The 25,344-nt window shown below is 37.2% G+C and overlaps 1 protein-coding gene across 2 annotated transcripts in view; it reads right to left on the reverse strand.

Moving 5' to 3' along the window:
- The window catches only part of PIWIL2 (piwi like RNA-mediated gene silencing 2), a 70,867-nt gene that overhangs the window by 13,194 nt on the left and 32,329 nt on the right, over positions 1-25,344 (reverse strand). The gene's annotated exons all lie outside the window — the stretch shown is intronic.

Below are 25,344 nucleotides of genomic sequence, written 5' to 3' on the forward strand. Positions count from 1 at the left end.
GTGAAATAAGTCAAAGACAAAAATACCTTATAATTTCACTCATATGTGGAATTTAAGAAACCAAACAAATGAATGAAGAAAAAAGGAGACAAAAAAAAACCAAACCAGACACTTAAATACATAGAGCAAATTGGTGGTTGCCAGAGGGAAGGTGGGTGAGGAAGATGGGTGAAATAGAAAAAAGGGATTAAGACTACACTTACTTTGATGCGCACTGTGTGATGTATAGGACTGTTGAATCATTATATTGCATGTTAATCATACATTAAAAAAGGAAATGAGAAAGGAATTTAACCATTTTACTACAAAAAATGAACTAAACACGAAGAAGATAGTAATACAGTAAATGGAGGACAAAAAAAGCTATAAGGCATATATAGAAAACAAATAGCAGGGGCGCCTGGGTGGCGCAGTCGTTAAGCGTCTGCCTTCGGCTCAGGGCGTGATCCCAGTGTTCTGGGATGGAGCCCCACATCAGGCTCCTGTGCTAGGAGCCTGCTTCTTCCTCTCCCACTCCCCCTGATTGTGTTCCCTCTCTCGCTGGCTGTCTCTGTCAAATAAATAAAATTAAAAAAAACAAGAAAAAAAAAGAAAACAAATAGCAAATGGACAGAGTTTCTCCCCTAATTAGTAATTACTTTAAATGTAAATGGATTAAACTCTCCAATCAAAGAAACAGAGATCGGCAGACTAGATTAGAAACACATGACTCATCTATATGCTATCTACAAGAGACTCACTTTAGATCCAAAAGCACATATAGATTGAATGTGAAAGAATGGAAAATGATATTCTGTGCAAATAGTAATGAAAAGAAACTGGGGGAGGGCACCTGGGTGGCTCAGTCAGTTAAGCATCCAACTCTTTTTTTTTTTTAAGATTTATTTATTTATTTATTTGACAGAGATAGAGACAGCCAGGGAGAGAGGGAACACAAGCGGGGGGAGTGGGAGAGGAAGAAGCAGGCTCACAGCAGAGGAGCCCGATGTGGGGCTTGATCCCATAATGCCGGGATCACGCCCTGAGCTGAAGGCAGACGCTTAACCGCTGTGCCACCCAGGCACCCCAAGCATCCAACTCTTGATTTTGGCTCAGGTCATGATCTCAGTGTTGTGAGATCAAGTCCTGCATTAGGCCCTGTGTTGAGTGTGGAGCCTACTTAAGATTCCTTCTCTCCTTCTCCCTCTGCCCCTCACTGCCCCCACCCCTCAAAAAAAGAAAGAAAGAAACTAGGGATGTTTATAATAATACCAGACAAAATAGACTTAAAGTCAAAAACAGTTATAAGAGACAAAGGAGATTATACGTTAAAAAAGGTTCCAAAACTGCAAGATGATATAATAATTCTAAACATTTATACAGCTGATAACAGAGCATCAAAATATATGAGAAGGACAGAATTGAAGGGAGAATTAGGGAAATGCAAATCAAAAGTACAATAATATACCACTTTACATCCACTAAGATGGCTAATATAAATATATATATATATACACACATACACATACACACACACACACACAGAAAACAAGTGTTGGCAAGAATGTGGAGACACTGGAATCCTTGCACACAGGGACTGTTAAATGGTACACAGCTGCTGTGGAATATAGTATGGCAGCTCTTCAAAAAATTAAAAATAAGACTTATCATATGATCAAGCAATTCCACTTCTGGATCTATACCCTAAAGACCGAATGCAGGATCTCGAAGAGTTGTTTGTACACTCGTGTTCACTGCAGTATTATTCACAATAGCTAAAATGCAGAAGCAACCCAAGTGTCCATAGACAGATGAATGCATAATCATAATGTAGTATATACATACAATGAAATATTATCCAGTCTCAAAAAGGGAGAAGATTCTGCAATATAATACGACATGGATGAACTCTGAAGACATTATGCTAAGGGAAAGAAGTCAGTCAAAAAAGACAAATACTATATAATTGCACTTACGTGAGGTATTTAGTCAAAACCAATAGAGAGTAGAATGGTGGTTGCTCAGGGGCTGGGTAAAGAGGAGAATGGAGATTCGTTGTTTAGTGTGTGCAGGGTTTCAGTTTTACAAGATGAAAAGAATTATGGAGATTATGGCAGTGATAACTGCACATTATAAATGCATTTAAAACCATGAACCATATTAATAAAAAATGGTTAAAATGGTAAATTTTGTATGTATTTTACTCAATAAAAAAATTGGGGGGGGGGGAGAAGAGACCAGGTGAACTATGGGCAATTGTGGGTGCAGGAAGGGCAGGGTGATGTCTGGAAGATCCTTCCAAATAATAATCACTAGCTGGAGTTAGCACTCCACCACAATCTCTTCCTACTTCTGCTGAGAAAAGAGAAGTGAAGGTGGAACTGAAAAGTAGAAAGAACTCATATTCACATATTCTATAGCTGCCTGCAACTTTTCATTCTAAAAGCAATACCTTGGCCCTTCCCCTCTAAAGTCAGATACTAGTCAAAACCAGTCTAGCCCTATGTAGTCACAGCCACAGTCAGAACCACATCAGCAGCAACAAGGGTTGATCGGAGCGGAGTTCCAGCTTCTTAAGCTCAGGCCAAATAACTGAAGAACTTAACATCTGGTGATTACTCATCATGAGAGATAAAGCTGAGGCAAGTGTCAAAAATGTAGCTTGGTTTTGATTTTCACACTTGAGTAGAAGGAAACACTGGCACTCAGACTCAAACACTAGGTTTCAGTGGTTCCTGAGACACCCATGTAGAGAGGCCAAGCAGATAGTTGGAGATAAGTCTAGGAGCTCAGATGAACAGTACTGACTACAGTGTGTGTCCTCTGCGGTCCCATCTTTCCCTACCAGCAGTCCCTGGAACATTCTAGGGAGTCCAGAAAGTCAAAAATAATTTTATACTGCTACTACTGCTACTACTACTACTACATTACCTGTTATTTTCCCTATAATTCTCTCATAAATATACATTCGAATTTTCCAGAGAGTAAATGACATGTGACATCACAAAAGACTAAATGTAGAATATTTACCTGCATTTTGCTAACCCAAACATTAAAGCCATTTGCAAAAATGTAAAACAATGGCTCTCTTCTCACTAAACATTTTGGAAGTAGTTATCTTTAATTAAAAATGTTGTTATTGGGGCGCCTGGGTGGCACAGCATTTAAGCGTCTGCCTTCGGATCAGGGCATGATCCTGGCGTTCTGGGATCGAGCCCCACATCAGGCTCCTCCACTGTGAGCCTGCTTCTTCCTCTCCCATTCCCCCTGCTTGTGTTCCCTCTCTTGCGTGCTGTCTCTATCTCTGTCGAATAAATAAATAAAATCTTAAAAAAAAAAATGTTGTTATTGGGGCATCTTGCTGGCACAGTCAGTAGAGCATGCAACTCTTGATCTCAGGGTCGTGAGTTCAAGCCCCATGCTGGACGTAAAGCTTACTTAAAAAAAATAAAATAAAAACAGAAATGTTATGTTATTAACATGTATTGAGTTTATACTTTTTCTTATCCTATTTTTTACTGAGTATATTTGACATAGGAGATTAGTTTCAGGTGAACAACATAATTATTTCATATTTATACATAGTGCAAAATCATCACCAAAACCCATCTAGTTAACATCCATCACCACACATAATTACAATATTTTTTCTTGTGATAAGAACTTTTAAAATCTACTCTGTTAGCAACTTTCAAATATACAACATATGGTATTATTAACTAGAGTTGCTATGGTGTACATTACATCTTCATGACTTATATAATTTTATGATTGCAAGTTTGTACCTTTTGACCCCTTTCAACCATTTTGTCCACTCTTCTCACTCCCCACCTCTGACAACTACCAATCTGTTCTGTTTGGGTTTTTTTCCTTTTTTTAAAGATGACACATATAGCAGTGCCTAGATGGCTCAGCTGGTCAAGCTTCAAGCCCCACATTGGGTTCCGTGCTTAGCAGAGAGTCTGCTTGAAGATTCCCCCCCATACTCATCCCCCCACTTGTGCGCATGCACTGTCTCTCAAATAAATATATGTTAAAAAAAAGATGACACATATGAATAAACTCATATGGTATTTGTCTTCCCCCAACTTGTTTCACTTTGCACAATGTCCTCAAGATCCACCCATGTTCTTGCAAATGGCAAGATTTCATTCTTTTTTAAGTAATATTCCATTGTAATAAATATACCTCAGTTGCTGTATTCATCCACTGATGGATAATAGGTTGTTTCCATATCCTGGCTACTGCAAATCATGCTGCAGACACCATTTTAAGTTAGTGTTTTCATTTTTCTTCAGATAAATACGCAGAAGGGGAATTGCTGAATCATATGGTAGTTCTATTTTTAATTTTTTGAGGAACCTCCATAATGTTTTCCATAGCGGCTGCACCAATTTACATTCCCACCAACAGTGCACAAGGGTTCCCTTCTCTCCACATCCTTACCAGAACTTCTTTTCTTATTGTTATTGTTAAAGTAAATTCAAAAACATAAAAATTTCCTCAGTTTTAATTTTGAATATGGTATATATTGATAGAAATATACCACTTAAAAACTCACTAATGTAAAGGGTTCCTTAGACCAAAAATTTGAGAATGGCTGGACTAAAGATATAAATCTAAATACAGACATTAAATAAAACCATGGATGCGCTTAAAGCTTGTGAGACTTCAGGTGGTGGACCAGGAATTCTGACAAACCTTACAACTGAAAAGCTGGACAAAGTACATAAACATTTAGGTGAAGGCCTTAGATCTAGGCAACATCAGTGAAAAAGAATGGGGGCCTAGACAAATGAACCAGACTTCTGTATCTGTTTTTCCCCTGGCATCAGTTGCTGGTTTTGCTGATACCACAAGGGTACCTAAAAAGCTAGAAGGTTTTGGGGCGCCTGGGTGGCACAGCGGTTAAGCGTCTGCCTTCGGCTCAGGGCGTGGTCCCAGCGTTCTGGGATCGAGCCCCACATCAGGCTCCTCCGCTATGAGCCTGCTTCTTCCTCTCCCACTCCCCCTGCTTGTGTTCCCTCTCTCGCTGGCTGTCTCTATCTCTGTCGAATAAATAAATAAAATCTTAAAAAAAAAAAAAAAAAAGCTAGAAGGTTTGGAAGTGCTTTCCCCCCCCCTTTTTTGAACAGCTTTATTTGATTCTAGTTTGCTATACCACAGGGTCATTCTTTTAAGGTATAAAACTCAAAGGTTTTATATTTACAGAATTTTGCAACCTTCACTGGTATCTAATTTTTTAAAAGATTTTGAAGAATCCTGCTTAAACCCTGTTTAAAGAACTCTGCGTTCAATCTTTAAAGATTTTATTTGAGAAAGAGAGAGTGCATGCACGCACAAGTGGGGGAGGAGCAGGAGGAGAGGGAGAAGCACTCTCTCCACTTGAGCAGCGAGCCTGGTGTGGGGCTCCATCCCAGGACCCTAGGATCATGACCTGTACATGGATCATGATGACTCCCTCTGCCCCTCCCCTGCGCTCGTGCTCTCCCCCTCTTCTCTCAAATAAATAAATCTTTTTTTTTAATTTTTAATTTTTTAAAAAATTTGAGACAGAGCGAGAGAGCACAAGTGGGGAGGAGAGAGAGAGAGAGGGAGGGAGAGAGAGGGAGAGAGGGAGAGAGAGGGAGAGAGAGAGGGAGAAACAGACTCTCTGCTGAACAGGGAGCCTGATGTGGGGCTTGATCCCAGACCCTGAGATCATGACCTGAGCCGAAGGCAGACGCTTAACCAACTGAACCAGCCGGGCACCCCTCAAAGAAATAAAATCTTAAAAAAAAAAAAAAAAAAGACTATCTTTAGACCACTTCTAAGTTCACAAAAAAATCTGAGGCGACAATACAGAGTTCCCACACACCCTCTCCCAACCTACAGCTTTTCCTCATTACTATATTACATTAGGGTGGTACATTTGTTACAACTAATGAGCAAATACTGACACATTGTTAGTAACTAAAGTTCATAATTTATATTAGGGTTCACACTGTGTTGTACATTCTTTATGTACATAATGTCACGTATCCATCATTACAGTATCATATATAATAGTTTCACAGCCCTAAAAAATCCTGTGCTCCCCCTATTTATCCTTCCCTTCCTTACACTCCCAAACCTCTGGCAACCACAGATCTCTTTACTGGCTCCAGTTTTGTCTTTTTCAGAATGTATTATAGTTGGAATCATGCAGTATGTAGTCTTCCAGATTGGCCTTTTTCACTTTGTAATATGCATTGAAAGTTCCTCCAAGTCTTTTCAGGAATTGACAGCTCACTTCTTTTTATTGCTGAATAATCCTTCATTGTCTGGATATACCACAGTTTACTTTTCAATTTACCTACTAAAGGAGATCTTGGTTGCTTCTAAGTTTTGGCAATTGTGGATAAAGCTGCGATAAACACCTTTGTGGAAATTTTTGCACTGACATAAGTTTTCAACTCATTTGGGTAAATACTAAAGTGCTACTGCTGGATCTTATGGTGAGAGGTTTTTGTTTTGTTTTGTTTTGTTAAGCAGGCTCCACTCCTGATGTGGGCCTGAACTCACGACTTGGAGATCAAGAATCGCATGCTCTACTGAGCCAGCCAGGCACCTCAAGAGTCCTTTTTTGGGCAGGTGCCTGGGTGGCTCAGTCAGTTAGGCATCTGCCTTTGGCTCAAGTCATGATCCCAGGTTCCTGGGATGGAGCCCCATGTCAGGCTCCTTGCTCAGCTGGAGTCTGCTTCTCCCTCTCCCTGCCACTCCCCCTGCTTATGCTCTCTGTCGCAAATAAGATATATTTATAGTATATAACATATAATATATATAATATATAGTCTTATAATAAATAAGATATATTTATTCGGGACAGAGAGAAAGCATGTGCTGGCGTGCGCGTGCACGCACATGTGTGCCCTAAAGAAAGAATAGAGGGAGAGCGAAGAGAAAATCTCAAGCAGACTCCATGCTGAATGCTGAGCCCAATGCAGGGCTTGATCCCACAACCCTGAGATGATGAGCTGAGCTGAAACCGAGTCAGACACTTAACCACACTGGGCTCTGCACTGGGAGTGGAGCCTGCTTTGATTCTCTCTCTCCCTCTTCCTCTACCCCCACCCCCCCCTTAAAAATAGAGAGTTTTGAAAGAAATTGCCAAATTGTCTTCCAAAATATCTGCACCATTTTGCATTCCTACCAGCAAAGATGAATGAGAGTTCTTGTTTCTTCACATCCTCGTTGGCATTTGGTGTCATCTGTGTTTTGGATTTTGGCCATTCTAATAGGAGTGTAATGGTATCTCATTTTAATTTACAATTCCCTGTTATATTATCTTTTCATATACTTATCTGCCATTTTTATATCTTTTTTGGTGAGATGTCTGCCAAGTCTTTTGCCCTTCTTTTAATGAGACTGTCAAGAAACTTGAGTTTTAGTTCTTTGTATATTCTGAACAATGATACTTTATCAAATAGGTGCTTTGCAAATATTTTCTCCCAGTCTGTAGCTTCTTCCCATTCTCTATCTTTCACAGAGAAGTTTTTAATTTTTTTTAAAAAGTTTTTTATTTAAGTAATCCCTACACCCAAACCGTGAGTTTGGGGCTCAAACTCCCAACTCCAGGATTAAGAGTTGCATGTTCTTCCAACTGAGCCACCTAGGTGCCCTGAGAAGTTTTTAATTTTAATTAAGTCCAACTTATCCTTTCTATTATGGATTGTGCTTTTGTATCTAAATAAGTTATCAATGAAACTCAAAGTCACCTAGATTTTTTTCTGTTACCTTCCAGAAGTTTTACCATTTTGCATTTTAAATATAAACTTGTGGTACCTTTTAAGTTAATTTTATTAAAAGATATGTTATTAGATTTTTTTTTCATGCAGGTGAATAGCTGTTTCAACACCATTTGTTGAAAAGACTATCCTTTTTCCACTGATGTGTATGTGTTCCTTTATCAAATGAGTTATTTGTGGACTCTATTTGTATAATTCTACTTCTGGGCTCTCTTACTGTTTCATTGACATCTATTCTTTTGCTAAGACCACACCACCTGGCTTACTGTAGTTTTGAAGCAACCCTTTAAGTTGAGAAATGGCAGTCCTCCGACTTTGTTCTTCAGTATTATACTGGCTATCCTGTGTCTTCTTCCTTTATGTATAAGCTTTATAGTTTGTAGATCTCCACAAAATAACTTGCTGAGATTTTGATTGGAATTGCATTGGCTCTACAGGTCAAGTTGGGAAGAACTGACAAAGATATTGAGTCTTCCTATCAATGAACATGGAACATCTCTCCATTTATTCTTTTTTATCAGAGTTTTACAGTTTTCCTCATGTAGTGTATCAACTTTGTTAGATTTATACATTAATATTTCATTTTTTGGTGCTGATATAAATGTTTTTAAAATTCAAATTCCAATTGTTCACTGCTGGTATATAGGAAAGAAACTGACTTTAATATATTAACCTTGTATCCTGCAACCTTGTAATTCTTGCTTATTCCAGGTTTTTAGTTGTTGATTCCACGAGATTTTCTACATAGACAATCATTCTATCCACACTTTACTTTCCTCCTTTCCAATATTTATATATTTTGTTTCCTTTTCTCGTCTTTTTGCATTAGTTAGGACTTCAGTATGATGCTTAATAGGAATGGTGAGAGGGGAAAATACATGTGCCCAATCTTAGAGGAAAGTATATGGTGTCTCACAATTAAAGATAATGTTAGCTGTAGGGTTTCTGTAGATGTTCTGTATTAAGTTTATGAAGTTCTCCCTCTATTGCTAATTTTCTGGGAGTTTTGTTGTTTTTTTTTAAACGATGATTGGAAATTGAATTTTGTCAAATGCTTTTTCTGCATCTATGGATGTGATATGATTTTTATTCTTTAGGCTGCTGATGAGATGAATTATATTAATAGATCTTTAACTGTTGAACCAGCCTTGTGTAACTGGAATACAACATAGTTGTTATATTCCTTTGCAAGGGTTTCTATAACAACCATCCACAAACTGGATGGCTTAGAACAACAGAAATTTATTCTCTCACAGTTCTGGAGGGTGGAAGTCCAAAATCAAGATACCAACAGGATCATGCTTCCTCCAAAGGCTCTAGGAAAGAATCCTTCCTTGCCTCTTGTAGCTTCTGGCAGTTGCTGGCAATCCTTGGTGTTTCTTGGCCTGTATATACATCACTCCAATCTCTGCCTACACCTTTACAACACCTCTCCACCCCTGTGTTGTCTGTGTCTTTGCTTCTTTACATGGCTTTCACCCTATGAGTCTGTGACCAAATTTCCCTCTTATTCAGTTACTGGATTACAATCCATCCTAATTCATTCACTGCATCTTAACTTGGCTGCACCTGCAAAGACCCTATTTCCAAATAAGGTCACATTCACAAGTTCCAGGTGGACATAAATTTGGAAGGGTAACACAGAACTCAGTACAGTTAAGGTATACAATTTTTTAAATACAGTTAGATTTGCTTTGCTAATATTTTGTTGAGGATTTCTGCATCATCTCTGTTCATGAGAGATACTGGTCTGTGGCTTTACTGTAATGCCTTTATCTGGCTTTGGTATGAAGTGGTATCTCATTGTGATTTTGATTCCCATTTCCCTATTAATTAAATAATTATTTAATTAATACTTTTCATGTTTTTTTTTACGGGGGAAGGGGCAGAGGGACAGAGAGAAAATTTTTTTTTTTTTAGATTTTATTTATTTATTTGACAGAGAGAGGCAACAAGAGAGGGAACACAAGCAGGGGGAGTGGGAGAGGGAGAAGCAGGCTTCCTGCTGAGCAGGGAGCCCAATGTGGGGCTCGATCCCAGAATGCTGGGATCATGACCTGAGCCGAAGGCAGACACCTAACGACTGAGCCACCTAGGCACCCGAGAGAGAGAATCTTGAGCAGATTCCATGCCCAGTGCATAACCTGATGTGGGGCTCGATCTCACAACCCTGACATCATGACATGAGCTGAAATCAAAAGTTGGACGCTTAAGGCAACTGCGCAACCCAGGTGCCCCTCATGTGTTTGTCTATTTGTATATGCTCTTTGGAAAAATGTCTATTCAAATGTTTCCTGGTTTTAAATTGGGTAATTTGTCTCTTTGTTGTTGAGCTGTAAGAGTTCTTTATATGTTCTGGAAAGTAGACCTTAACCATATGTATCAGATGAATGATTCTGTTCCATTCCATGGGTTGTCTTTTTACTTTGTTAGTGTCCTTTGAAGTAAAAAAGATTTAATTTTGATGAAGTCCAATTTATCTTTTTCTTTGTTTTTGCTTTCAGTGTCATATCTAGTAAACTGTTGTCTAATATACAGTCATAAAAATTTACACCTATGTTATCATCCAGAATTTAAAATTTTTAGTTCCCACACTTGGGTGCTTCATCCTTTAGAGCTAATTTTTGTACCTTGTGTGGGGCAAGGACACAACTTCATTCTTTTGCATGTGGATATCCAGTAGTCCTTGCATCATTTCTTGAAAAGACCATTCTTTTTACCCCTGAATGGCACCCTTGCGAAAAATCAGTTTACCATGGGTCTTCCAATCCATGAACACGTGATGTCCTTCCTTTTATTTACATTTTCTTCGATTTCTTTCAGGACATTCTGCAGTTTTCAGTACGTGTCTTGCCCTTCCTTTATTGAAAATTTTTCTACATGTTTCATTTTTGATCACTTCTAGTGTATAGAAGTACAACTGATTAATGTATATTAATCTTACATCCTCAATCTGGCTGAACTAATTTATTAGCTATAATAGTTTGCGTGTGTGATCTTTAAGGTTTCCTATATGTAAGTTAACATTCTCTAGAAAGACATAGTTTTCGGGGCACCTGGGTGGCACAGCGGTTAAGCGTCTGCCTTCGGCTCAGGGCGTGATCCCGGCGTTACGGGATCGAGCCCCACATCAGGCTCCTCTGCTGGGAGCCTGCTTCTTCCTCTCCCACTCCCCCTGCTAGTGTTCCCTCTCTCGCTGGCTGTCTCTCTCTCTGTCAAATAAATAAATAAAATCTTAAAAAAAAAAAAAGACATAGTTTTCTTCATTTCTCGTCTAGACGCCTGCTGTAGCTTTCTTGTGATATTTTTGTTTAGCTTTAGTACCATGGTAATATTAGCCTCATAGTCTGAACTGGGAAGTGTTCCCTCCTTTCTAATTTGATGGAAGAATTTAGGAAAGATTGATGTTAACTCCTCTTTAAATGTTTAGTATAACCAAAAAGATTCAGTGGGATTCAGTGGTTTGTGTCTTTCTCAGGGTCTGTCCATTTCATTTAATCATTTTTCTTGGGATATAGTTGTTTACAGTATGTTTTTATAATCCTTTTTTCCCCATTTGGTCAGTAGTGAGGTTTCTTTTTTCATTCCTGATTTTAGTAATCTTATTCTTCTATATTTCATGGGTATTTTAGCTAAAGGCTTGTCAATTTTGTTGATCTTTTCAAAAAACCAACTTTCGGTTTCATTGATTTTCTCTATTGTTTTTCAATTCTCCATTTATTTATGCTCTAATCTCTATTTCCTTACTTCCTATTATTTCCTTGCTTAAGTTTGCTCTTTTTTTCCTTATTCTCAAGATGGAAATTGGTTTGTTTTGAGATCGTCATTTTTAATATAGGTGTTTATAGCTGTAAATTTCCCTCCAAGCACTGTTTACCTACATCCACAAATTCTGGTATGTTGCATCTTTGTTTTTATTTCAAAGTATTTTCTAACTTCCCTTTCTCTTCTTTGATGCCTTGGTTATTCGGGAGTATTAATTTCCACATATTTATGAATTTCCTGAATTTATCTCTTATTAGAATTTCTAATTTCATTCCACTGTGGTTTGAGAACATATTTTATACGATTTTAATCCTTTTAACTTTATTTGGTCTTGTTTTACATCCTAACATAGTGGTCTATCTTGGGAGAATGTGCCATATACGTTGGAGAAGAATGTGTATTCTGTTTGTGGAGTGTTTTTTACCTGTATGTTTAGCTGGATCACAGTGTTGTTCAACTATTGTTTCCTTGTTAATCTTATTTCTTATTGTTCTATCCATTATTGAAAGTGGAGTTTTGAAGTCTCCAACTATTACGGTTGAATTTTCTATTTATGCCTTTAATTATGTTAGTTTTAGTTTCATGTATTTTGGGGGTCTATTTTGGGTTAGGTTCACATGTATTTATATTTTAGGTCTTCCTCGTGGATTGACACTTTTGCCATTATAAAATGTCCTTCCTTGTCTTTAGTAACAATTGTCATCTTAAAGTCTATTCTGTCTGATAGTACAGCCAGTGCATCTCTGTTTCGGTTACTATCTGTTATCGTATATAATTCTGTTCTATCCTTTTACTTTCAACCCACTGTGTCTTTGACACTAAAATGTGTCTCTTGCAGAAATTATAACCATGTTATTTTTCACTTAATCTATTCTTTAATTTCTAACTTTTGAATGGGATATTTAGTCCATTTATAGTTAAGGTAATTACTAATAGGGTAAGATTTACATGTGCCATTTCACTGTTTTCCACATGCTTTATGTCTTTTTTTGTCCCTCTATTCTTTCACAACTACCCTATTTTCTATTAAACAGATACTGTCTAGTTACCATTTTAATTTCCTTGTTGTTCCCTTTGTTATATATTTCAGAGTTCTTTTTTTTTTTTTTTTTTTAAGATTTTACTTATTAGAGAGAGAGAACAAGCACAAGCAGGAGGAGGGTCAGAGGGAGAAAGAGAGAGAGGCAGGCTCCTCACTGACCAAGGACTCTGATGTGGGACTCAATCCCAGGACCCTGAGATCACGACCTGAGCCAAAAGCAGACGCTTAACCGACTAAGCCATCCAGGTGCCCCTCAGAGTTCTTTTCTTAGTGTTTTCCCTGGAGATTCAACATATTAACTTGGAACGATGTCATTTGGTTAATTAATATAATTTCAGTAACATTAAAAAACTTTATATATGACTCCATTCCCTCCCCTCACCTTTGTGTGTTTTTTGTCACATAAATTTAATCTTTACACATTGTATGCACATCTACTCAGATTTACATCTATTGCTTTATGCAGTTGTTTCTTAAATCATGGAGTATGAAAAAAGTGACAAAATACATTTTTGCTCCCTTTTATATTTATCTGTATGGTTACCTTTTCTGGTGCTACTTATTTCTTCATGTGGACACAAATTACTATCTAGTGTTATATCATTTCCACATGAAGGACTCCCTTTAGTATTTCTCATGGGACCAGTGTGCCATTGATAAATTCTTCCAGTTTTTATCTGAAAATGCCTTAATTTTGCCTTCATTTTTTTGATCGGATTAATTACATTTTATTTTATTTGTATTCAGTTAGTCACATTTCCTAATTTTTTAAAATAATATTTTTAAATTTAAATTCAATTACTTAACATATAGTGTATTATTAGTTTCAGAGGTATAATTCAGTGATTCATTCTCTTTGATTTTTAAAAAAATTGACATAAATCATATACCATAAAATTCTCCATTTCGAAGTATATAATTCAGTGGTTTTTAATATATTCATCAAGCTATGCACTAATTTTGTAATACTTTCATCACCCCAAAAGAACCCTGCACTCATTAGCACTTACTCCCCATTCTTGCCCACATCTTCACTTTCTGGAAACCAATGACCTGTAAAATACAGCCTTTTTACATCTAGCTGCTTTCACTGGGCTTAATATTGTCAAGCTTTCTCTCATTTTTAAATAGTTTTTCTGGATACCAAATTCTTATTCAACCTTTTTCTTTCATTATTTTGAATGTCTTCCTACCGCCTCTGGCCTCCATAATTTCTGAGAGATCAGGTCTTATCTTACTGAAAGATGCCTTGAACATAGTAAGTTGTTTTCTCTTGGTGTTTTCAAGATGCTTTGTCTTTCAGTAGTTTTACTGTGACGTGTCTAGGTGTGGATATCTTTGAGTTTTTACTACTTAGTATTCGTTAGGGTTCTTAGATAAGTTTGCTATTGATTTTCATCAAATTTGAGAATTTGGGGCTATTGTTCCTTCCAATGTTCTTTCTTCTCCATTGTCTCTCTTCACTCCCCTTCTGAGAATCACATTATGTCTATGTTGGTATGATTAATGGTGCCCTACAGATCTCTGAGTCTCTATTTATTTTCTTCATTCTTTTTTCTTCCTTTTCCTCACACTGAATAATCTCAATTGACCTACTTTCAAGAATGCTAGTTATTTCTTCTGCCTAGTCAAATCTGATATTAATCTCTTCCAGTGAAGTGTTCATTTAATATATTTTACAACTCCAGAATTTCTGCATGGCTCTTAAAATTTTTTAAATCTTTTTATTAAGATATAATTCACATACCATATAATTCACCAACTTAAAGTGTAAAATTTTTAGTATATTCATGAATACATATAACACCACATTTAGTATATTCATAGATTTGTACATCACCACCACCCCACCTACCTTTCCATCCTCTCCCCACCTCAGCCCTAAGCAAACATTGGTTTACCTTCTGTCTCTCTAGATTCCCTGTACATTTTTTATAAATGGGATCTGTGGTCTTCTGTGACTGGCTTCTTTCACATGATGTAACATTTTCAAGATTCAAGTATTGCATGGTAGTATTTGTCTCAGCTGTTTTATATATATTTTTCTTTTTTATATTTTACTTATTTATTTGACAGAGAGAGAGGCAGCGAGAGAGGGAACACAAGAGGGGGAGTGAGAGAGGGAAAAGCAGGCTTCCCGCTGAGTGGGGAGCCTGATGCGGGGCTCAATCCCAGAACACTGAGATCATGACCTGAGCCTAAGGCAGCCACGTAACGACTGAGCCACCCAGGCGCCCCTACATTTTTTTTCTTTCTTCCCTTTGAAAATTTTTTTGTTTTATTTTCTCTTATCTTGATAGTTATATACTCTTTTATTATTTAGTGTCTAATCTAGAAATTACTACAACATAGATCTTCAGCAAATCTAAGTGTAATATAAACTGGTACTTTCATCTTTTACTCAGCAATTTAAGGAACTAACAGCATTAGAATTTCATTTACTTCTTCCTAATATATGTACTATTGTCATTAATTTGAAATTTATACACATACAAGAATATATATTCATTCAGGAATTATATTCTTTTAGATGGTATGTATTCATTTGAATTTATCCCATATTTGCCACTTTTATTCCTGTAACCACTTCTATGTTTCTCTCTAGGATAATTTGCCTTCTAGGTGAAGAATGCCATTTAGTATCTTCCTTCAATGCGAGTTTGCCAGTGACAAAGTCTGTCAAATTTCTGTTTGCCATGAAATGTTTGCCATTTCACCTTATTAGAAGTTATTTTTCATGGATACTAGATTCTACATTGGCAGTTCTTTTCTTTTCTCTTTTAAAGTTTTTATTTTTTTAAGTAATATCTCCACCCAGTATGGGGCTCAAACTCACAACCCTGAGATCAAGATCCCATTCTCGGGGCGCCTGGGTGGCACAGCGGTTGGGCGTTTGCCTTTGGCTCAGGGCGTGATCCCGGCGTTATGGGATCGAGCCCCACATCGGGCTCCTCTGCTATGAGCCTGCTTCTTCCTCTCTCACTCCCCCTGCTTGTGTTCCCTCTCTCACTGGCTGTCTCTATCTCTGTCAAATAAATAAAATCTTTAAAAAAAAAAAAAAAAAGAGTCCCATTCTCCACTGACTGAGCCAGCCAGGCGCCCCATTAAGCACTTCGTAGTTATTATTTTATTAACTGTGGCTTAAACTTTTTCTTTTGACAAGTTAGCTATTAGTCCATTTGTTGCTCTTTTAAGGTAACCTTTCTTTTACTTTACTTTGGTCTTAATGGGTGTGTGTGTGTGTGTGTGTGTGTGTGTGTGTGTTCAACAGTTTTATTATAATGTACCTAAGTATACTTTCTTTTTATACATCCAACTTGGGATTTCTCAGATTACCTTCTATCTGTGCTTTGTTTTTTTAATCACTTTTGGAATATTCTTTACCATTGTCTTTTCATCTTTTCAGATATTTCTTCTGTTCTATACCCTCTTTAACTTCCTCTGGGCCACTTACGCATATATTATAATTTAACCCCATATCTCCCATGTCTTGGTATCTCAATGCTTCAGTTTTTTTTCTTATTCAGTTGACTTTTTACTTCCTTAAGTCTAAATTACTGTTACTCATTTTTACGCATAGAGTTGTGTTTCCCCAAAATTTTTATGTTGAAGTCCTAACCCCTAATACCTCAGAATGGAACTGTATTTGGAGACAGAGCCTTTAAAAAGAGGTTGTTAAGTTGAAAGGAGGTCACCAGAATAGGGTCTAATTAAATATGACTTGTGTCTTTGTAGGAAGAAGATATTAGGACACAGATGCACACAGGAGGAAGACCATGTGACAGAGAGAAGACAGTCATCTACAAGACAAGAAGAGAGGCCTCAGGAGAATCCAGCCCTTCCAACACCTTGATCTTGGACTTCTCGTCCTCCAGAACTGTGACGAAATAAATCTTTGCTGATTAAGCCACCCAGTCTATGGTACGGTGTTATGGCAGTCCTAGCAACCTAATACACCCATCTATTGAGTATTTAATTTTGGTTGGCATAAATTTCAGTTCTAGAAATTCCAACTTTTTCCTCATAGTTCCCAATTCTTTGCTAAAATTCTTAATGTTGTCTTTGATCTCTTTGAACACACTAAGTGTAGCTATTTTTTTTTTTTTTTAGATGGGGGTAGAGAGAGAGGTGGGTAGAGGGAGGGGGAGAGAATCTTAAGCAGGCTCCACACCCAGCACACAGCCTAATGTAGGGCTTGATCTCACAACCCTGAGATCATGACCTAAGCTGAAATCAAGAGTCTGATGCTTAACCGACTGAGCCACTTGCAATTTTAAATGTGTAATTTTAAAATTTTTAAATTGAGATTAATATCAGATTTGACTAGGCAGTAGCAATTTTAAAATGTGTCTGATTACTCAATTACCTGAATCCTATGTGGATCAGGATCAATTATCTGGTTGTTTTTTTTTTTTTTCCTGTTTATAGTCCATTTTCTCTCCCTGTGTTTTTAGTTATTATTTATTGATTGGTAGGCATTGTGGAAACATTTTGATGCCTAAGATAACGTTACCTTTCTTTCTTTTTTTTTTTTTAAGATTTTATTTATTTATTTGACAGAGAGAGAGAGAGAGACAGCCAGCAAGAGAAGGAACACAAGCAGGGGGAGCGGGAGAGGAAGAAGCAGGCTCCCAGCAGAGCAAGGAGCCCGACATGGGGCTCGATCCCAGGACTCTGGGATCACGCCCTGAGCCGAAGGCAGACGCTTAACGAATGAGCCACCCAGGTGTCCCGATAATGTTACCTTTCTTCAGAGAATTTATATTTGTTCTGGCAAGTCGGCAGTGAAACTAGCAGTCAAGTTCACCTAAATTCATATTCAGGGACTAACATGATTCAGAGTTTACCATAGTTCTTCTTTACTCCTAGGCTGTAAACCTTTAGATTCACAACCCAAAGAGTGGGAAGTACACTCAGGATCACCACTGATTTAGGGGCCCTGGCCTCCTGTTTTTGATCCGTAGAGACTTTCAAATGTGCTAAGGCTTTTCAACATTTTAGCTGCTGCTTTCAGAAACAGAATTAGCATATGCCCCTAGGGTTTCTGTCCTTTTGTATCTTGGCTTTCTTATTCTTTTTTCTTCATTAAGTCTTCAATCAAATGCAAATAGATTTTATATACACACATGTATACATGTATATGCATATGTGTGTCCATGTATATATGTGTATATGTATATATGTGTATGTATGTAACTCTACCTACCTATACATACACACGTATATGTGGAGACATGTACATGTGTATATATATAATATACATATATTCCTTTCTAAAAATTGTATGCCAAACATAGCATTTATAAATAGTGTTAACAGAAATGAGGTGAAGTCTGGAATGATGCCTTAATATAGAGAAGATTTAAATTTGTTTCTTCGAGGAGTCTGGAGTATTAGCACTATGAGAAACTTGGGAACACTAGCATTCTGGGTCACTGTATCTGATTTTGGGAATAGAAATAATTCAAAGATGAGCCGTAGTTTGCTCTAAGGATTTATATACCACTCACTCACCCTTATTCCTACGATGTAGCTCTTTGGGGCATGAAACCAAAATGTTGGAGGTTTCCTAGTGTCATCTACACTTAGTGGGTTCTAGACTCTAATTACTGTCCACCTGGAAAACTACAAGACTGTCAAAAGTACTCCTCAGGAAATTGAATGGGAAAGAAAAGACCTTGAAAAATCTGCTTCTCCTAAAAGCAACAAGTACACTGCAAAAATGGTCAAAATCAAACTTTCTGGAACTGTGGATACTAACCAGAGGATTGCAATAATCTGAGGAGCATTTACTCAATAAAACCGGCTGAATCTCACAAGCTTTATGGTGTTTTAACTTGCTCTACTCACATCCCCCTTTCTCTGCAGTAGCTGTCACATCTGTAGCCTCACGACTATGGTAATTGTGAAAATAACGTAGCAGTCACTGGAGGGGGGCAGAACAAGTTCGAGGCATTTAAAGAAATATTTGTCCAGTCATTAACTGATCACTAAGCTAACCAAGGGGAAATTTTCAATGCTACACATAATCTAGATTACAGAGATTATACAATCAGGCCAGAAAAGCCATCAAGGAATAACAACAACAAATTCCTGGGAGTGGAAATTTAATTTGCAGAGCTGCCACATTATATTAAAAATGTCTACTTTTTAATAAAAAAATTATGAGACATGTCAAGAAATAGTAAAATATGGCCCATTCACATGAAAAAAAAAGTAGTCAATAGAAACTGCCTGGGATAAACCCAGTTGATGACTTTACTGGACAAGCACTTAAAACCAGTATTTTAAATACTGTTCAAAGAACTAAAGAAAATCACATCTAAAGACCTTAAATATAGGAAGTATCTCACCAAAGAGACTATCAATAAACAGACAAGTTATAAGCAAGAACCAAACAGAAATTTTGAAGTTAGAATGTATAATAACTGAAACAACAAATTCCACTAGAGGGGCTTAACAGATTTGATCAGGCAGAAGAAATAATCCATGAACTAAGAAATAGGTCCACTGAAATTATCCAGTATGAGAAAGAAGAAGGAAAAAGAAAAAAAATGAATGCAGCTTCTGAGACAGTAAGATGCCATCAAACATACCAAATTCAAATAATTGGAGTCTCAGTAGGACAGGTGAGAGAGAAAGGGTCAAAAAGAATATCTGAAGAAATAGTGGACCCCAAATTACCAAACTTGGTGAAAAATTTAACTGAACATCCAAGAAGCCTAAGGAATTCAAAGTGGGATAAACTTAAACTTGATCTGCAACATCAGCTATTCCCTGGGTCTTCAGCCTGCTGGCCCACTCTGAAGATTTTGGACTCGCCAGCCTCCATAAATTACGTGATCCAATTCCTTAAAATAAATAAATCTCTCTCCGTGTGCACACACATACAACACACACTCTAGATTCTGCTTCTCTAAAGAACCCTAAGATAGAACTAGCACACAAAAAGAGGAAGAGAATAGAACTATATAAGAACAAAGTTTTTGTATATTACTAAAATTAATTTGGTATTACTGTGAATAAGGTTTTTATAAATTAATATGCAAAAAAAGCATTTGATAAAATCCAACACACCTTCAAAATAAAAATGCTCATCACCTGTCAAAAAAAAAAAAAAAAGAGAGAGAGAGAGAGAAAAGAAAAGAAAAAGAAAAATGCTCATCAAATTAGGAATAGAAGGAAACTTCCTTAACATCAGAAAGCAAGTTTACGAAAAACTCACAGCTAACATATACTCAACAGTGAAAGACTTACTATTCCCCTACAAACATAAAATAGGATGCTTTTCACCATTGCTATCAAAGTTGTACTGGAAATTCCAACTAGAGCAACTGTGCAAGAAAAAGAAACAAAAGACATCCAAATTGGAGGGCGCCTGGGTGGCTCAGTTAGTTAAGCATCTGACTCTTGGTTTTGGCTCAGGTCATGATCTCAGGGTTGTGGGATGCAGCCCTGCATTGAGCTCCATGCTCGGCTCGGAGTCCATTGGGGATTCTCTCCCTCTCCCTCCCCCCGACCCTCCCCCTCCTCACGTGGGTGTTCTCTCTCTCAAATAAATAAACAAAATCTTTAAAAAAAAGAAAAGAATCCAAACTGGAAAGAAAGGAGTTTAACTATCTCTATTTGGAGATGACCTGATTCCATAAATAGGAAATTCCAAGAATTTTTGAAAAAAGAAAAAGCTCTAAACCTAATAAATTAAAAAAGTGGTAAGGTTAAAGATTAATACATAAAAACCAGTTATGTTTCTGTACATCAGCAATGGACAATTCAAAAATGAAATTAAGAGAACAATTACATTTACAATAGCATCTAAAACAATAAAATTCCTAGGAATAAATTTAATCAGGGAGGTAAAATACTTTTACATGGATACTATATAATGTTGCTGAAAGCAATTAAAGACCTAAATAAACAGAAAAAAATATCCTCTGTCTATATATTATATAACCAAATATTATTAAAATGGCAACATGTGCAAAGAAATCTACAAATTCAATGCAATCTTTATCAAAATTCCAATGGCTTTTTTTTCAGAAGTGGAAATTTCATATACAACTCTAAGGGGCGCTGAACAGCTAAAATAATATTCAAAAAAGAAAACAAGTCTGGAAGACTCACACTTTTAGATTTCAAAACTAACTAAAAAGAAACAGTAATCAAAACAACCTTGTACTGACATTAAGAATGACATTTATGGACGGGGGGGGTGGGGGAATGGAGTAACTGGGTGTTCGACATTAAGGAGGGCAAATGAAGTAATGAGCACTGGTGTTATATAAGACTGATGAATCACTGAACTCTACCTCTGAAACTAATAATATATGATATATTAATTAATTGAATTTAAATTTAAAAATTAATTTAAAAAAAAGAATGACATTTAGACAAGAGAATAGAATTCAGAGTTCAGAAATAAACCCTATGAAATAAACATCTATGCCCAACTGATTTTTAACAAGGATGCCAAAACCATCCTATGGAGAAAGAATACAGTCTCCTCAACAAGTAGTGCTGGGATAAGTAGATAACCACATGCCAAAGAATAAAGATGGATCCCTACCTCACTCCATATACAAAATGCAACTCAAAATGGATCAAGTGTTCCAAATACAAGAGCTAAAGCTGAAAACCATTACAAGAACATATAGGGGTAAATCTTCATGACCTCAGATTTGGCAACAGATTCTTAGATTTGACACCAAAAAAGCACAAGAAACAAAAGAAAAAGAGATAAATTGGACTTCATAAAGATTTTAAATTTTCATGCATCAAATTAACATTATCAAGAAAGTGAAGACGTTCTACAGAACGGAACAAAATATTTGCAAATCATTTATCAGACAAGCATTCTGTATCCAAAATATGTAAAAAAAAAAAAACAACAACTTTACAATTCAACAACAAAAACACAAATAACTCAATTAAAAAATGGAGAAAAGATCTGAAAGGATTTCTTCAAAGAAGATATACAAATGGACAATAGGCACATGAAAAGATGTTCAACATCGTTGTTATTAAGGAAATGCAGGTTAAAACCGCAATGAGATACCACTTCACACTGGCTATAATTAAAAATGGAAAACAAAATGTTGGCAAGGATTGGGGAAATTGGAACCTCTGTACATTGCTGGTAGGAATGAAAATGGTGTAGCCACTGTGGAAAAGAGTTTGCTTGTTCCTCAAAAAGTTAAACACAGAATTACCTTACAGCCCATCAATTTCACTCCTAGGTATATACCCCAAAGAAATGCAAACAGGTACTCAGATACATATACAGGTATATTTACAGCAGTATTCACAATAGTCAAAAGGTAGGAACAAGTCCTAATGTCCATCAATAATGGATGGATAAACCAATTGCAGAATAAACACACAATGGAATATTAATCATCCATAAAAGAGAATAAAGTAGTGATATATGCTACAACTTGCATGAACCCTAAAAACATGCTCAACAAAAGAAGCTAGACACAAAATGTCACATATTTTATGATTACTTCTATGTAATGTATCCAAAATCAGTAAATCCATAAAGACAGAAAAACAGAGTAGACATTATCAGTAAATAGGTGAAGGGTGAATGGGGAACAGTTACCTCCCTCCAGAATGAAAAAGAGGTTGGAACTAGCAAGCAGATATTTTGGTGTGCTTGCTTGAGGTGACACCTGGGCCCATGAAATGAATGGACATTGGAGGCTGCAACAATGCAGAAATGGGTTGAATCTAGACATTTCTCTTGCACCCTCTGAAGTGCAAAATGCCAACAAGAATTGTTCTGCCTGACGAGAGGAGATACAGAGAATACAGATGGTTCTGGGGTAGATTCCCTGAGGGGAAGGCCCTGCACATAGGTGGCAAGTTAGACTGACCCTGATAGCTCCAGGAGGCAAGAAACAGTTCCTGACATAAACAGATATCTATTGTAGACTGGGCTATGCATACCTGCTGGTATGCTCGAAATACTAAAAAAAAAAAAAAAAAAAAAAAAAAGCCTAAAACAGAAGATACTGCACCAATCTGAACTAACGACTCATATTTCCTCAGACCAAAGAACACATTTTCATCCTCAGAGTAACAGTTTGATAGAGAATAAAATGGACAATTGAAACATTTTTGTCTAAAATGGAGGGAATAAAGGCATAAAGGGTTGACCTGCTCATGACACTAGACATGAGCAGGGCCCAGAGGATGTCTGCCCTTCTCTGGGGGATCCCAGAGGAGGGGTGGAGAAAGTGCTGGTGTAACAACAATACTTTTTTTGTTTTCCCCACGTGACCTCAACACACTTTTTTCCTACTGATTCTCAGACCAGAACTGCAGGTGCCAGAACTGGGATGAACAGTGTATCCGTTCACCAGGACTGCCACAGCAAAGTACCACTAACTGAGTGGCTTCAACAACAGATATGTGTTGTTTCACAGGGCTGGAGGCTAGAAGTCTGAGATCAGGGTACTGGCAGGATTGGTTCCTTCTGAGGACTATGAGGGACAATCTCTTCCACGACTCCCTTGAAGCCTCTGGCGGCCTCACGTGTTCCTTGGCTTGTAGATGGCAATCCCCCTGTGTCTTCACATTGTCTTTCCTCTACGTATATCTGGCTCTGTATTCAAATCTCCTCCTTTCATAAGGACATAGTCATACTGGATTAGGGCCCACTCTAATAACCTCATCTTAACTCCATCATCTGCAAAGGCCCTATTTCCAAATATAGTCATATTCACTAGTACTGAGGATTAGAATGTCAATACCTTTGTTTGTGTGTGGGGGGGTATAATTCATTCTATAACAGCCTCTAAGCAAAAAACTGTAATTATATTTTTAAACCTTTATGATGAAATTCCCAAGCGCCTGATGGGGTAAATCTTGCTTTCACCTCTCTAGCAAAATTGAGGTTCACAGGAAATGCAGCTAAACCGCCTAGTGGTCAAGAGAGGTCACTAATTCTGTACCTGTGTAGCCCTTTCCTATATGAATGGGAGTGGATTAAGGGGGAAGCACCTACCAAACTAGCATTGCTATCGGCAACCTACACCACCAGCGGAGGGGCCAAACCTAACATTCCTTCCAAAGATAGAGAAGTTAGGGTATAAATGGAGAGAAGGAAGAATGGTAGCTGAGGATAAAGAAATGAATCAATGGTTATGCAATCAGGGAAATCCAATATTATACTGGTATCTCAAAACAGGCTTAGAATAAGAGATAATATTATTGCCTGTTAGCTCAAGTATACCACATGCCTGAAAAAGCAGAGCCATGTTGCTGAGACTGTTCTTGCTTTTAGAACCTGACAATGTCAAATGAAAGCTGCAAACTTAAGTGGCACAGCTTTGGTAGATATTTTGGTCATGTAGTATGACAACGAACTGGACTAACTACTCATGCCTGAGTGGAACTCTAGTGATGCCTCAGTATCTTTTGACTCGTATTTCAGGTTATATTTACTACCATACTGCTATGTGATGGGACACTAACCTCCTTGGTTAAGAATCAGTTACATTACTTAAACAAGTCTTACAATAATACTGATGTTGATAGGCAAATATATTGGGAAACTGGGTTAATGCTTCTTCAAGATGTAATACTGATGAAAGAATGAATGGGCTGAGAAAGAACTGGATTAATTAACCACCAGCTAAATTCTATGCTGAAGAGTTCTGCACAAATTTATTGTAAGGAACAAAGAGTGGCAAATCGAGGGGGAAAATGTAATTAAGTTACTACAAACATATGAAAATGTATGTGATAGCTTTATAGAGCAGATCCATTATTCAAATCTATCCCATCCCCACATTGGCTCCTCCAAATATGAGGCATATTCATAATGAGACTACTGGACAAATGGAATGCAGTGAAAGTGATACTGTATGACTTTCAGGTGATAGTGTAAAGGCAACATGGTTTCCACCCGGCTCTAGTTTCTTGGAATGCTCACCCCTTGAACCGTATGCCACCATACTGTGAGGAAGCCCAGACTAGCTCATGTGGAAAGACCACATGAAGAGGCACCAGAGCCCACTGTACCACGTGCAACTTCTTGACTTCAGAATCATAAATGCTCATTGCATGTCACTAAGTTTTAGGGTAAATTTGTTACACGGCCATCAATAACCAAGCACTGCTCAAGTAATTCACTAGTCAGAGAAAGATAAATAAGGATACAGCTAACTAATAAAAGGCAAAATGCAATAGCCACTACACAGAATATAAACAAGGGCCTTGGAAAAAATTAATAAATAAACAAGGGTCCTTGGCAGAAGAAGGAACATAAAGAAGTCTAAGGGATGGAGCAGTGGGGGGAAAATGGAAAGGGCTTCAAAGAAGCAAGCCTTGAAACACTAGGGCTTAACAGAGCTTGAAGGGAAACAATAGCATCAACAACAAAAAGAAGGAAGGTGTGGTAGGACTTAGTGACAAAGTGTGTGTATATGTATATATATATATATATATACATATACACATAGACCTATATAGATATAGATATAGATATACACATAGACTTATATATATATATATATATATATATCTCCTTAGAGACAAAATTCAACTTTTTTTTTTTTTACATAATCTCAAATACTGAAAGGATGCTAAACTATTGAGATCAGTGTAGGAAACATTAATTTAAAAAGAAACAAGGTGGAGTTCTAGTGACTGCAATCATATGAAATTATTAAATTTCTTGCTGTTAATCTCCATGCAAAGGGCTAACTCTGACCCTAAGAAATGAAAGCCACTTATCAGCACTTCCTTTGATGTACTGGCCAAGGTAAAACCCAGTACTTTGCTTGC

The sequence above is a fragment of the Ursus arctos genome, unplaced genomic scaffold (assembly GCF_023065955.2).
Source record: "Ursus arctos isolate Adak ecotype North America unplaced genomic scaffold, UrsArc2.0 scaffold_11, whole genome shotgun sequence".
NCBI lineage: Eukaryota > Metazoa > Chordata > Mammalia > Carnivora > Ursidae > Ursus > Ursus arctos.